General features: G+C 45.4%; 1 long non-coding RNA gene across 1 annotated transcript; it reads right to left on the minus strand.

The window, feature by feature from the left end:
- Positions 1-235: 235 nt before the first annotated feature.
- Positions 236-14,342, minus strand: LOC308357534. Its single transcript, XR_013968209.1, has 4 exons — positions 13,999-14,342; positions 11,809-11,969; positions 8,274-8,333; positions 236-5,531 (listed from the first exon to the last, which is right to left on the minus strand). It is a non-coding gene; the product is annotated as an uncharacterized lncRNA (long non-coding RNA).
- Positions 14,343-15,133: the final 791 nt, after the last annotated feature.

Genomic DNA, 15,133 nt, shown 5'->3' on the forward strand with positions numbered 1-15,133 from the left:
TACTAGTATTTTCAACATTTGTACCACAATAAACTTGGATGGTTTAAGAGTTGTAAAAGTATACTGCAATGTTTAGCTGTACTGCTATTGCATGTAAAATCAGGACTTTGAACAGCACACAAATAGACACAAATGTACATTTTTTTAATCTTGCAAGATTCAATTTATCTGAGGTAGGCTGTTTTATATAGAAATATCTCAAACAAATAGGAATGTGTTTTCTTCTTTTATGAATTAATATTTCCAAAAAGAGATACCTTATTTGACAAAGTTTCTGAAACAAACTAGGACCGCCTACCAAATGAAGTGGTCAAAAAGACAAAATATGATTAAATCACCAATAAGACTATGTTTTTATTCACTGGAATCTGGAGATTAAAAAAAGATGCACTCTACTCTAAACCATGTTAGGTTGGAATTATTATCCTAATACTGTGAAGAAAATTTTCATTAAGTCACAGATTTTTATGTGTCAAGTACAAGCAGAGAATTATCTTTAGGACATGGGAGAAAATTACAACTACTTTTCAAATGTAACCTTGACATTTTGAAAAGTGCAGTCATGGATCTGTCCCCATGGAGACAAATATTTTACCCTTCATTTCTGCACCAAAAGTCAGCACTTCATAGCCAGATCTGATCTAGTCTCCACGGTCTGTCTTATGGGGGTTATATGCTTATAAAGCTATGTCCCAATGAACAGCAAAAACTCACTGAATGTTTCTGTTCTCCACCCTTTCAATTGATACTGACAGTAATCCTTTTTTTTTTTTTTAAACCACAGGTTTTTCAAGATAAAAATCTGTTTTTATGTAGTAAAATGGATGATTCAGTCAGAAGAAAAAGTTTGTGAGAACTTCAAGCAACCACAATCCCTGGGATTGAAAATTAGACCCTGTGGCCCCATTCTCCCAGCACGACACACTTACAGAAATCAACATCACTTACAAACATCCAGAGTTGGCCTTCATTTTACCCCTGATTAATGATAAGTGGAAGAAAGGTTTAGAGTCACAAAAATCCACCACTATGTACATCATTATTTTCTTTTTTTCTCCTCTTTGCATTGAGATAATCTATACGAAACTGCTTTACCTGTCCCTAAAATAAATTAGTTGTCCAATAATGTGTTCATTTTGGTCTTTTAATGGTTTTGTTTCAATCATTTTTCCCTTTACACCTTGAAAAGATACTAATTAAGAAATTCTAATCAATGCAGTCAAACAGCAGACCTCATGTTTATTATCTGCAGAACTTTCTAACTCTCTAGAACAACAAAAAAAAAACAACAACTTTTGAATGAATCTCATCACTGGCAAGTTCTTACTGGCCATTTCATACGTGTGACTCATCAGAAGTTTGCCTCTGTGTACACTGAGGAATAGGAGAACTTAGACTGTTGTCACTATGCCAATGTACTGGACTTAAGCATTATCTCTTCTTATATTTCAATGTTGTTGTCTATCACGGGGTCTGAGGACCTGGCCTTTGAAAGCACTACAGAACTTGCTTTCAATGCCAACACAGTAATTTCACTTCAACACCGTATCATAATATATCTAAACAACAAAATCACATAGTTAACCCAATCGAATTCAATCACTTACTCATTTCAGGGTGTTATTTTTTTTTTAATCGCTTTATATTTTTACTGTCCACATGGAATTTTGCCTTTATGTACCTCCATCTCCAGAGTAGGCATATCAAACATTATGAACACAGATCACTTCCAAAGGCAAAAACTTTCTGATAATTCATTTCATGCATTACAATTAGGTTTTTAACCTAATTGATTTTCCTCATGGAAAATTTTAACACACAAAATTACAGAGTGCATTTGTTTGTTTACTTACTTGCCATCTCTCTTCTACACTAGAATATCAGTTTTAGGAGGGCAGGAACTGTATTTCTTTGCCGCTAGATCCTCATTGAATACGGTGCCTAGCACACATCAGATGGACAATAAAGATTTGTTGGATGAATGAGCAAATAAACAAAAGCACAGTGAATGTCTGTCTGCACTTGTTCAATCTTATGGAGGGTCAGGAATTTACACTATTCGGTGAGACAGATGGCTCCAGTGGAATGGAATTGAGTATTTTGCTTCTCTTAGGTCAGTTAGGCTCTGCCAAAGAACCAGAAGGTTAGGGTGTGGTTAAATCCCCCTGAGGGCTAACATTGTGAAAAACAGAATGCACATGGGTCCCATGAGAACCTGGTAAAACTTCAAGAGATCAATGTGTGGGGAGTGGGGGGGGCTATGACTGGGTCCCCGAGGAGTTTTTGTCTCTTAGACTTGTCCATACTGAGCTTCTAGAAGTTGTCAAAGTTCAGCTTTCTCTACCCCAATACTGCTCCTAGTTTTCTGCCGGTGGATTTTTGCCATAGTAATCCATGATTCTCTGTATTCACCTGTCTTTCCAATTCTAGGGACAGCAGTCTTGCTTGTAAACTCACTCCTCTCAAAGATCTCAGAGGGGCTCTTGACTTTTTAGTTTGTTCACTTTTTTTCTTCTTAGAATACAGTGGCAACTTCCCAACTTCTTATATGGTGGACAAGTCCAACTATGTGTTCTTCATTCTATTTAAGAAATCTTTGCCAGACAGAAAATCAATTTCTCCTATTCTTTTTTCTAGAAGCTTTATAATTTGGGGTTTACAGGTAGGTCTATGACTCATTTTGAGTTTGTTTTTGTGTATGATAGGAGGTAAAATTTGAGATTCATTTTATTATCTGTATGTGGCTAACCTCCATTTTCAGCATTATTTGTTGAGAAGATGATCTCTATCCCCACTGAATTGCCAATTGGCTTTATGTATGTGGTTCTATTTTTGGTTTTGTTATTCTGGCCCATTCACTTTTATCTTTTTTTTTTTTTTCCTCTTAAGATTTAATTTTTAAGTAGTCTCCATACCCACCCCAGGGCTTGAACTCACAACCCTGAGATAAAGACTCATGGACTCCACCAATTGAGCCAACCCAGCACCCCTCATTCAGTTCTGTCTGAACGTTATGCTCATGCTACACTGTCATGATTTTTGACTTTTATAATGAACCTTGAATTTAAGTGGTCTAAATCTCCAAAGATGTTCTTATTTTTCAAAATTATTTTGGTTATTCTAGGTTCCCTTCATTTCTGCATGGATTTTAAATGTACTTTTCAGTTTCTATAAGGCTTCTGTTTGGAATTTGACTGAGACTGATTTAATTCATAGATACATTTGGGGATAACATACATTTCAACTGACTACTTTGGTCTATTGGGACACTTCTTTTTAAGCTTTGTAGGGAAGGTCTAAAATAACCTTTACTCTAGGTTAGGTCATTCCTGCTTAAAAAAAAAAAATAAATAAAACCATTCTGTGTCTCTCCTGAACACCCCAGTTATCCAAATGACTCCCAGGTCTGTGTGATCTCTGATTTATCCAGCATAGAGCTCCTGAGAATGTTCACCTCCTTTGCCTGATGAAGGTTACTCCTTTGTGTGCACAGATTAATATGCACCCACAATTAAGAAGGATCCCTCTGCCTACCTCCATCCTTTAGAGTATTCTGCTTTGCATGACCAGCTGGCTCAGGCTTCCCCAAAGGTAATTTCCATTTCCTCAATGCAACAAGACAACACAGTTACCATTGGATTTCTCATTCCAGTGCCATGATCCAGAAAGTGTTTTTAGATAGCAAACGAAGTAACCATGACTTTAACCTCTTTTTTTCTTGCCTTATGTGTCACACTCCCATGCTGTGTTTTCCAGTTTCTGAAAACAACTCTTTTATTTGGGTTATCTGGTTTTTAATAGCAGAAAGGAGTATTTTGTTCCAGTACTCTAATATGGACAAAACTTGAACGTGTGACTGTTTTAAATAATAAGAATTCTCTTCTCTGCTTTTGCTTATATAATAATACATATGAACACTGATTTGTATGGAGGCTTTGTAAAACAGTGTTGTGTGGAATCTTTCCTCTTCAGTTTTTCTTTTCCCTTTTTCTTTTACAGTTCTCCCACAGAAACGGCTTTTAGTCAATCATATGCTTCCTGGTACCCCATCATCATCCTGTTAAGGGTGATTATTGCTAGGTACTCTACCGACACCACATCTCGCCAGCTTAGCAGCCTAAATGATTCTTTCTCACCTAGTCATAGTCCAGTGTGATGAGCCAGGCAGACTCTCCGGGGTAAGTCAATTACCCAAGTTCTTTTCATCTGTGATGCTGAATTCACAAGCAGAAGAAAAGAGAACAAAGGGGTGATTACGCACAAGGTGTAACGATTACGCTAAAAGTGCTGCTTTTCATTTCATCATTCAGAAGTCACTTCCATGGTTGCAATCAACTCATACGGAGTCTAAAAGACACAGTCTTCCATTGTGTTCATAGGAGGCAGTGGTGTGGGTGAATAATGACTCAGTCTTTACCACAAATACTAACTCATGCACAATTTCTCTGTTATTTTATTTTATGCTATTTCTCCCTCTCTATCTCTGATTACAAGGCCCCAAATCAACCCTTCATAATTGGCAACTACTCTGGTGGACTTCTTTTGCTATGACTTTTACTCAAAACTTTGAGTCTCTCTCTCTCTCTCTCTCTCTCTCTATATATATATATATTTAAATTGTGTTGTGCCTAAGAATTGTTTTTACTTAACAATATTGAAAACATATTTCTGTAGTCATATGTATCTCTATAGAATACTAGAGACTTAAAATTTTCAATTACTTAATATCATAACTTGAGATTCAGATTTAGTAATTATAAGGTAAGGAAAACATTCAATAAAAAAGGAAAAAGAAATCAAAACACTAAACAAAGAGACATAAAAGAAAATAAAAACAAATTTTTAAAAAAGCAAAAATAAGCTTTCAACAGAACTGAGATTCATAGCCATGAGAGACACAGTGAAATTGTTTTCACAACTTATAAGAAATATATTAAGAACCGACATTATTATTTATAATCTCAAGGACTCCAAATTCTGCTTATTTCTTCCATTTGTATCTTCCTTTCCCCAAATTATTTTATAAGGTCTGTCTGATCTATTGATCAGAGATCAACACTCTATGTCAGAAACATCCTAATAGAATCTGTATTCTTAATATTTCTAGTAATGTTCTAAAAATAAAACCAAAACAATGTACCCATAAGCATCATTAGAGAATCACAAACTTATGACAGTTCTCTGTTCACATAATATGTGCACATACATGTATACTATATATGCATATTCTTAGAAAAACAAGAATATAAAATGCATATACAAATTGAGAAATAAACCAGGAAGATAGTTTACAAAGAAGGAATTGTTCATATCCATTAAAATTGTACAGGTTTTCATAAATTTCCAGTTGGCCTATTAGCAAATTGGAGATTTTTTTGAATGACTAATTATCTCCTTGGAAAGTATGTATCTCTTCTAGCCTCCAAAGGTGACAGGGCCAAACCAGGGAATATCATTAGTTGAATGGTATTAACGAGTTCCGAGTTCCAAGGTTGGAAAGTGAACTATAGAGAGCTCCAGATGTGGAATTCCTGAAAAGTCAGAGAAACAAGTTCAACAAAAGAGCAACTGGCAAGGGATGGAATGTCTTTAATGTCTTAAAATTTGTTCATTACATATATGATGTCTTTAAATATGCAGGTTTTGTTGTGCTAAAAAAAAGTTCCCTTTTATGCCTAGTGTTTTCAAAGTTTGTAATCACTGCAAAATTTGAAGTTTATAAAATGTTGGCATGGGGCCTGTGGGTGGCTTGGTAGGTTAACCATCTATCCGCCTTTGGCTCAGCTCATGATTTGGGAGTCTTGGGATGGAGCCCCATGTAGGGCTCCCTGCTCAAGGAGTCTGCTTCTCCTGCTCCTCTGCCCCTCTCCCCACTTGTGCTTTTTCTCTCTTTCTCTCAAATAAAATCTTTTTAAAAATGTTATGACGTCTACCAAGATACACACACACACACACACACACACACATACATATGCATATTATATATATTAGCACAGTGAAACATTGCATGATACTCTAATGATAAATCATCCTTAAATATTTGGATTAGATCTTTCTTTAACGTAATGTGTTACTGTCATGTGCTTTACATAGTAAACATACTGTTGAATTTATATGATTTTACTGACCTTTTCCTTTATTACAAGTTTTTGGATTACCTTTACACTGTTGGACTGATTTCATTGTATAGGCTATCTCAAATCAGTTTTCGGGTCAGGTGGGGTAAAATAATCACACATTTATGGCAACGGAAGCATAAACAGAAGAGCAACTTTCTCATGCTTCCATCAATGAGAAAATAGTTATATTTTTATATTTACATAAATATACAAATTTATGTAATTATGTATATATTTGTACTCATATGAGATGTTACTATCAGTATATTGAGCAGTGATTCTTTTTTTTAAACATATTATTTATTTATTTGACAGAGATCACAAGTAGGCAGAGAGGCAGGCAGAGAGAGAGGGGGAAGCAGGGGGAAGCAGAGAGCCCCATGTGGGGCTTGAGTCCAAGATCCTGAGATCATGACCTGAGCCAAAGGCAGAAGCTTAACCCACTGAGCCACCCAGGCACCCCTCCAGCAATGATTCTTAACCACTCCTTAGGGCATGCCTCCCTGTTCTACTGATATGACTCATGATCACCGAGTAAGAACAGTGAAGGCAAGGACATACAAAGTTGAGAAGAACTGGCTTCAAGGGAATTGCTCTTCAGGATTAATATTATTTATATTTTATATATATAGGGGCACCTGGGTGGCTCAGTGGGTTAAAGCCTCTGCCTTCAGCTCAGGTCACGATCCCGGGGTCCTGGGATCAAGTCCCACATCGGGCTCTCTGCTCGGTGGGGAGACTGCTTCCTCCTCTCTCTCGCTGCCTGCCTCTCTGCCTACTTGCGATCTCTCTCTGTCAAATAAACAAAATCTAAAAATAAATAAACAAACAAATAAATAAAGGGGTGCCTGGGTGGCTTCATCAGTTAAGCATCTACTCAGGCCAGGTCAAACCTGCTCAACGAGGAGTCTGCTTCTCTCTCTCTCTCTGCCCATCCCCCTGTTCATGCTCTCTCTTGCTCTCTAATAGATAAAATCTTTAAATAAATAAATAAATAAAATAAAAGTATAAACTAAGTCATGCTTATCTGTTTTAGGGAGATCTACTAAGAGACAAAGTTCTGGATCAGTTAGTACCTGACGAGATTTTTTTTAAAAGATTTTATTTATTTATTTGACAGACAGAGATCACAAGTAGGCAGAGAGGCAGGCAGAGAGAGAGGAAGGGAAGCAGGCTCCCTGCCTAGCAGACAGCCCGAGGTGGGGCTCGATCCCAGGACCCTGGGATCATGAGCCGAAGGCAGAGGCTTTAACCCACTGAGCCACCCAGGCGCCCCATATCCTCTCCTATCCTACTCTATTTACTATCCCAGTCTAGTTGACACGCACCATCACACGGGTTGTGGGTCTGTGTGGTGATTTGACAATGCTAAACCTTGTGCTGTGTTCACCACAACAGTAGCAGAGCAGTTATTTTTCATTCTCATTTTATAGATGAGGAAAGAGAAACGAAAGCTCATGGCACCAGCAAGGGGCAGAGAAAGGACGTCCCTCCAGGCCTTCCCAAGGCTCGGTGGAGCTGGGCCGTGGAGACAGGGAGGACTGGTCAGGCCCCCGCCACGGCAGCCAGGTCAGACCCAGGCCCTCATGGAGGAGTTAGGCGGCTGGGCTCCGTCCCCTCCTTCTCTTCCTGCTGACTCACTAGCAGGGAAAGAATGGATGCTCTTTCTTGCTCTCCATATTCCCAGGAGTTCTGAGATTTTAAAAGTTTGGTGCAGAGAAAGGAAAAACCCTCTACATTTCCCTAGTAGCTCCTTGGGTTAGGATCTGGGCAATCCCCTGACATTGTTCCAGTGAGCGAAGGGGTTTAAGGAATGTCGAAGACCTCAGGCCTGGATGGATTAATGCATAGCTCAGAAACCATTAAACTTAGGATGAGAGGTAGCCATATTCCGACTCTATTTTTTTCCCACCAAAGGATTAAGAAGAAAATCAATAGTGTTGGGAACACTGTGACTTCTTTGTAAACTTTAAAGATGTGTGCATCCGTACACTTTCCAACTGGACACATCAAAACTACATCCTTTGTGTGTGAAGTACAACTTCACAGGGAGCTTTAGTCGGGCCTCAGGGTCCACGCTCTTGGCCCTTCACACCGAGAAGGCCATGTGTGCGGCCCACCGTCTAGTTCTAGTTCATTTGAAGGAGTGCTTACCTCAGTAAGGCCTTTTATCTTCAGGTATCCACAAAGGTACGAGTTCCCCGTGTCCACATGCTGGAAGGAAAGGACACACAGTCTGGTTACAAATGGAGGAACCCGGGGCGCCTGGGTGGCTCAGTGGGTTAAGCCTCTGCCTTTGGCTCGGGTCATGATCTCAGGGTCTTGGGATCGAGTCCCGCATCGGGCTCTCTGCTTGGCAGGGAGCGTGCTTCTTCCTCTCTCTCTGCCTGCCTCTCTGCCTACCTGTGATCTCTCTGTGTCAAATAAATAAATACAATCTTTAAAAAAAGAAAAAAAAATAAATGGAGGAACCCCTGGGACAAGCTGGGGATGCTGTGGAAATCCACGTGTCCTGCGGGCACAGGCTGGGTGGGCTAAGGGAGGTCTGGAGGTGGGTGCCCACCGAGCTGGGCCAGGGATCACTGGCCTTCAAGACTTTCGTGAGTCCGCCCTACCCATGGGCCTGTTCAGACCAAGCAAGCTGATCCCAGGACCCTCTCAACCTCCTCTGCTGAGTACCTTGAGACCTAAGTGCCTTTCTGGAGCAGCGAGCCCACGTACACAGGCCTCCCGCCGGTCTCAGGAGTGTATTCCTCCCCTACACTCACACTACACAATCCTGCATTAGTTCTTTTTTTTTTTTAAGATTTTATTTAATTTATTTATAAATAAATAAATCTCTCTGACAGAGAGAGACACAGAGAGAGAGGGAACGCAAGCAGGGGGAGTGGGAGAGGGAGAAGCAGGCTTCCTGCTGAGCAGGGAGCCCGATGGGGTGCTCGATCCCAGGACCCCGGGATCATGACCGGAGATGAAGGTTCAGACGCTTAAGGACTGAGCCACCCACGCGCCCCTGTGCATTAGTTCTTTATGAAATGGGCAGCATATTCAGAAAAGACCTCATACGAAGACTTCTTGGGCAAACATTTCCGTTATGAACCAAAATGCTGACCCCCAGATCGGAATATATTATTGAGTGTTCACTCTGCCCATTTCATAGATGAGCGCCTGTATTTCTTGGTGAAGAGTTGGGAGGCTACAATGAACAGGGGTAACAGGCGTGGGAGATGTTAAGGCTGCGTATCCACCACTTATGGGTTGCTGAGACACTGCAGGGTGCCTACCCAATAACCAATTTCCTACCTTTCCATGCTGCCAGGGCCCAGATCCTGTTCTGGCGCCCACCCTGGCCCCACAGGGCCTGGTCAGCCCTGACCCAAGGCAGACAGGTGCCCCTGTTCCCTCGTGAGTCATAAGTTTAGGGGTGAGTGACCCAACCAATCAGGTATGTGTGTCAGTCTCCTGGGGGCCTCTGGGAAAGATGCTGGCTTTTGAGGAGGCCCTCTTTCTTCCCCTGGAAGTGGCAGTACCTGTACGAGCGCCCAGGCCCTCGGCAGCCATCTAGAGACCATGAGGACAAACAGGCCGGGAAATGCCAGGGATGGCAGCGGAGAGACAGACAAGGGAATGAGGGCCCTGAATGACCAACCTGGAACCAAACCACCTCCGAGTTTCTTGTAATCAGAAGTGCTAGGTTCACTCATTCTTTAAATTATTTTGAGGTCGCTATGGTTTACTTACAGCTTAGGGCACCTGAACCGATACAATTCACCCAAACCTATACAGACTGGTCCCAAACAGGCAGATTTTCACATTTCATGATAACTTGGGCTCCCTTAAAAAGCAGACCCCTGGAAAGAAAGCAAACCCAAGTACAATGCCACTGGCACGCTGAGATTTTAGTGTTAAGCAAGGTCTCATTTTAAGCAACTAGGAAAGTTTTGTGGTATTTTTCAGATTTGGAGACTTAACTACTTTCGTTTACACGGTAAATCAAATACTCCAGCAATCTTTAAAAACTGTAATGAGCACAGTCAGCCAGAGGAGGTCAGCACCAAAGCAAACGGGCTTCAATGAAGCTGAAATGCTCCCACAGTTTGGACCCGGTGACAAAGGTAGCCCATGTGAAAACTGCCAAAGCACTTGAAATATCCTCATCGGCTGGCCTTGGCCTTGGATGTGATCTAAGTGGTTGATCTGCACTAACGCGGTTCAGTGAAAGACTTTATTTAAAGGACACACAGCTCTAACCTGGGGCCTTAAATTTCATGTATGCAATTCTCACTGAATTCAATACACTTTGGGGTTTCACAGCTGCTGGAAAGCTTATCAGGTGTCCAAGATACCTGCTAATAAGATTAAAAACCGAACTGGGAATTGGCTAACATTTTGCATGGATTATCACATGCTCAAGAATCAGAATTTCAGTCTGGCCTCCGTTCAACCATGTATCCCTCCCATTCTGCCCCAACTCATCTAGATGACAGTTGGTGAACTCAAACACAGTACAATGCAGAGACCTTACACCAAACGCCAGGCCAGCATCTCGATGAGAAAGATAACAAGGCAAATGTTTAGCAAGAACGTCTCACAGCACAGCTGTGTCCAACAGCTGCTCTTTCTAGTACCCGTTCCCTGTGACCCTGGCCTTCACTTTGGTCTTGGCTCCTTGCATGGCAGAGGAGAAACAGAGTAGTTACAGTAACAACGGCAACAAGGGAAACCCAGCCAGAATCTCACAAAGGTTTGGGAAACTCTCTAAACTAGAATTAAGAGGAAAGAAAGAAGGAAGGAAGGAAGGAAGAAGGGCTCCAGAAAGCCCAAGAAAAGATGTGCAACATTGTTAGTCATTAAGGAGATTCCAATCAAAACCACAATGAGACACCACTTCACACCCACTAGCAGGACTGCGATCAAAGAGACAGGCAGTAAGTTGAAAGTGTCAGCAAGGCTGTGGGAAACTGGACCCTCATGCGGGGCTGGTGGGAATGAAAACTGGGCTAGGCACTTTGGAAATCGGCGTGGCAGCTCCTCGGAGTGGTAAGCACAGAGCTGCCATCGGACCCAGCATTTCACTCCCACGAGGAATGAAGATGTGTCCACATGAAAGCTCATAAAGCAACGTTCACTCCATCGTTAAATGGTTTCCAAAGTGGAAACCACCCAAATGTTCACCGACTGCTCGAAGGCTCAACAAAATGCTGTATATCCATACAACAGATTATCATGCAATGATAAAAAGGAACAAAGCACAGCCACATCCTATGACGCGGGCGAACGTTGAGGACATGACACTCGGCAACAGAAGCTAGACACAAAAGGTCCCATAGTGTATGACTCTACATACGTGAAATGGCCGGAATAAGCAAATCTTCAGGAACGTGATGGCTAGGAGGTGAGGTTTCTCTTCGGGGGGATGAAAGGGGGCTAAAATTAGGTTGCAGTGATGCTTACCCAACTCTGAGTACTCCAAAAACTACTGACCTGAACACCTTCAGTGGGCCAGTTGCGTAGGATGCGAACTGTATCTCAACAAAGCTGTTAGGAAACAAAGCAAGCAAGCAGGAAAGAGGCAGATGTATATTCTAAAAAGGCTGAGTCCAAGAAACTGGTCCTGGCTGAAAAACCAGGGCGATGATGGGCCAATTCACAGACCACTGATGGTCTTAGTGACGGACAAAGAACTTACCAATCCAGATGTAGGGCGGCATTCCTGGGCACGACCACAGCTCCCACCAGCAGACATCCTACTGAGGTCTGAGCCGGGCTTCTGCTCTGGGCTCCCGTGAGACCAGTCAGTCCTGCACCAACTTAATCACCACTTCTATTGGGTCACAAGGACACGGGCACCTGACAGGACGTTGGAAACAACACACCAATGACAGAAGCGGGGAGTTGCTGAAGAAGTCAAAGACCACTTCTCTTTGACACTTAGTGACCCTGCTGGTCTACCGCATCAGAAACTGTCAAAATAAACAATCGGCACAAATTCACGATCATTCCAAACACGACCCGCACCAAGGACCTCACTGCCAGAATTTTATGATGTTGCCCCCACAATAAAGAAAAAAGAGTCTTTACCTTTATACTAAATTCTCACATTTCAAGCAAAAGACAAGCGGGATCACCACGTGAGGCATATAATTATGAAGAAAGAACGAATCAGTCACAACAGTTTTCCAGTTATAACAAATGCCACGGCTCACGTGAAAAAGTTAAGTTCATGGAGCAAAGATACAATTAACATGAAGAGGCAGTTTCCTCCACCGAAAAAAGATGAAACTATTGATTCCCCCAAAACAGTAAGAAAAAAGAGGTTAATGGTGCTCTACGGTTAGCAGAAAGAAAATGTATCTGCATTGTCTTTTGGGAGGGACACCCACTTGCTCAGAAGAGAGGCTGTCCAAAATTTACTATTTTTAAAGAGCCAAGGGCACATAAGGCAAAGACACATCTTAGGTTCTGTCCTCACTCATGGGAGCAGTAAGGTGGCACACTAGGTCCTCAGAGTTTCTGTAAAAGGCCTTTCAAGAGGGCAGATGGGGAGGGGCTGTAGGAGGTGGGGCCTCACACTAAGGAAAAAAGGGGCAAAGGGAGGAGGAAAGTGGATCCTGAGGCAGGCAAGGGTAGCTACACAGGAAGGGTTTTTGCGGGGAAGGGAGAGAAAAAGGAGTATGGACTACTGTTGATCTCTGCCTGGAGAAAAGAATGTCAAGTGTGTTCCTATTTGCGTGAGAGGGGTGAGGTGCAGAAAAGGGCCAGAGTAGGTAAAGCTGTCGCTCCAAAGCCACCAGGGGCTGGCACCAGGTATTTAGAAATCCAGGTCAAATTGAGGGGGGACAGCAATGAAATACCGTGTGAGAGATAATACGGGGTGAGTTCGATTTCCCAGCACATGGCTATCAGAGACCAGGAGGAAGCCCTGGTTGTGTAGATAAAAGAACACAGAAAGAGGGTCCCCTGGAGCCGAGGAGGAGGAAGATGAAGGTATGGGTTGGGGAAGCAAGCCGGGGAGACTGGGAGGGGACTGGAGGTGGCCAAAGAATGGAGGCAGGGAGCATGAGAAGCCTAGAGCGGGAGGCCTGGGGCTAGGGGCAGCTGGGTGCCTGGGCCAGGAAGAGACTGGGACAGCTGTGGGGGGAGGGAGGCCAGGAGGCAAGATCCCCACAGACTTGGAGGAGCTCCACTCAGCAGCACCCAGGATGTGAGTGCCTGGTCTCGAGGGAGTCATTACCAGAGGCTAGGAATCAGTTGTGGGCTGGGGGGCGCTCAGGGCTCAGGGGCTAATGGAGGGAGTGTGCGCCAGGTCGCCAGGTCCGAGGGGACTAACTAGGCTCTCCCAAGGAAGAAATCCTGGGAGGAGGGCCCCAGGGTTTGAGGATCCCTGGAACTTAGGAAAGGGGAGGGGAGGAGGACTGTCTCAGGTCTGAGATAATTTGACATGGGCCCAGCCACGGGTAGGGTCCCCAGTCAGGAGAAACCACTGGAGGGCTCTTCAGCGTCTGAGAGGGACTGGAGGAGGGGGCGCTGATCTCGGGACGAAAGGTCCTGGGGAGGAAGGACTCAGGTCTGAGGGTGGCCAGTCACGGGGCGGGGGGCGCCCTTCCTGATCCCAGGCAGGCCGGTCACCGGCTTCGAGTCTGGGACAGTGTTCAGGGTCTGCCAGGAGCTGCTCCCGACAGGCTCCGGTGTGAGGGGCAGGTCAGGGCTGGGGCTTGGAGAGTGTGAGACACCAGCTGGGCAGGTCCCGGGCGGTGAAGCGCCTGGTGCAGGAGGCCCTGCGGGGAGGGCCTGGTCCGTGGCACGGGCTCGAGAAGCCGGGGGCGGACACTGCCCGTGAGCGCCGCGAGGAGGCCCGCGGGCCCGGCTCGGCGCTCACCTGCAGCACCACCTCTACGTCCTACGAGTTCCCCTTGCTCTTCTGGCGGCCGCGGAACTTGGAGCTGCTGTAGAGCGGGCTGCTGGGTGTTGATGGGCACCGGCCGGCGGGTGGCGCGGGGCGGGGAGTGGGGGGGACACAGTGTGGACCGGCATCGCGGGGTCTTCCGGAGCCAGGGCTGGGGGGGTGGGGGAAGGAACGGCCGCCGCCACGCGGGAGCCGAGGCGGGTGGCAGGGAGGGAGGGGCCGGGGCGCGCACGCGCGGGGTTGGGCCGGAGGGGGGACCACCCGCTCGCTGCCTGCGGACCAAGCGCTCCAGCAGACACCGGGACCCGGGGACCTGCGAGCGGGGCCCCCCCCCGCTCCCCGCGTCCTGAGCTGAGTCCTCCTCCCCACTTGCCTTCGCACACACACCACCCTTTCGATTGGCTCAGGCGCACCGGGTGGGAGGGAACAGGCTCACGCGGCGCTTCCACCCATTAGCTGGCGGAGAAATCACGTAGGGGGGTGCGCGAGAGGCCCTCTGGGACTTGTAGTCTTCTTCCCCAGGCACAGCATGGAGGGGGCGGGGCAAGGTGGGTTAGTGATACTGATTGACTGGGGGTGTGTGCAGGAGGCGAGCAGGAGCGACAGCTCGCGCTGGTGTCAGGCGGAAGATGGCGGTGTCCAGGGGAGGCAGAGGACTCTGGGGAGGTTGTGAGAGGTTTCCGTACAACCCCAGCCTGCGGCTTTGGGAATCCCTTCGTTCAGTTTCCTGCTCTCAGGTTTCCCGCCGGTTGTCCCCCAGGCTCTCGGGGGCGATGTGGAGGAGCTGCCTCCAGCTGCGGCGCCAGGAGCCTCCTCCTGAACCGGCCCGGGCTGCCCTCACCACCTCCGCCAGCCGGAGCCAAACCCACTGACCCCTGATCGGGCCTACGCGCCCCCAACAGGTGAGGGAGGCCAGGGCACGTTCTCTTTGGGCCAGGGCCCGAGGCGGGCTAAGGTGGGCTGAGGGATTAGGCTGTGTAGGGCGGGGTCACCGAGGCAGGGCTCAGGCTCCTGAGGTTACTCAGTTCACCGGGATCCTGCCAGGGATTGGGAAAGATAGAAGGCCAGGCAAGGGCACGCATCGCCTCACTGCGTGAGACAGTAGTTG

Source organism: Martes martes (assembly GCF_963455335.1).
Source record: "Martes martes genome assembly, chromosome: 16".
Lineage (NCBI taxonomy): Eukaryota > Metazoa > Chordata > Mammalia > Carnivora > Mustelidae > Martes > Martes martes.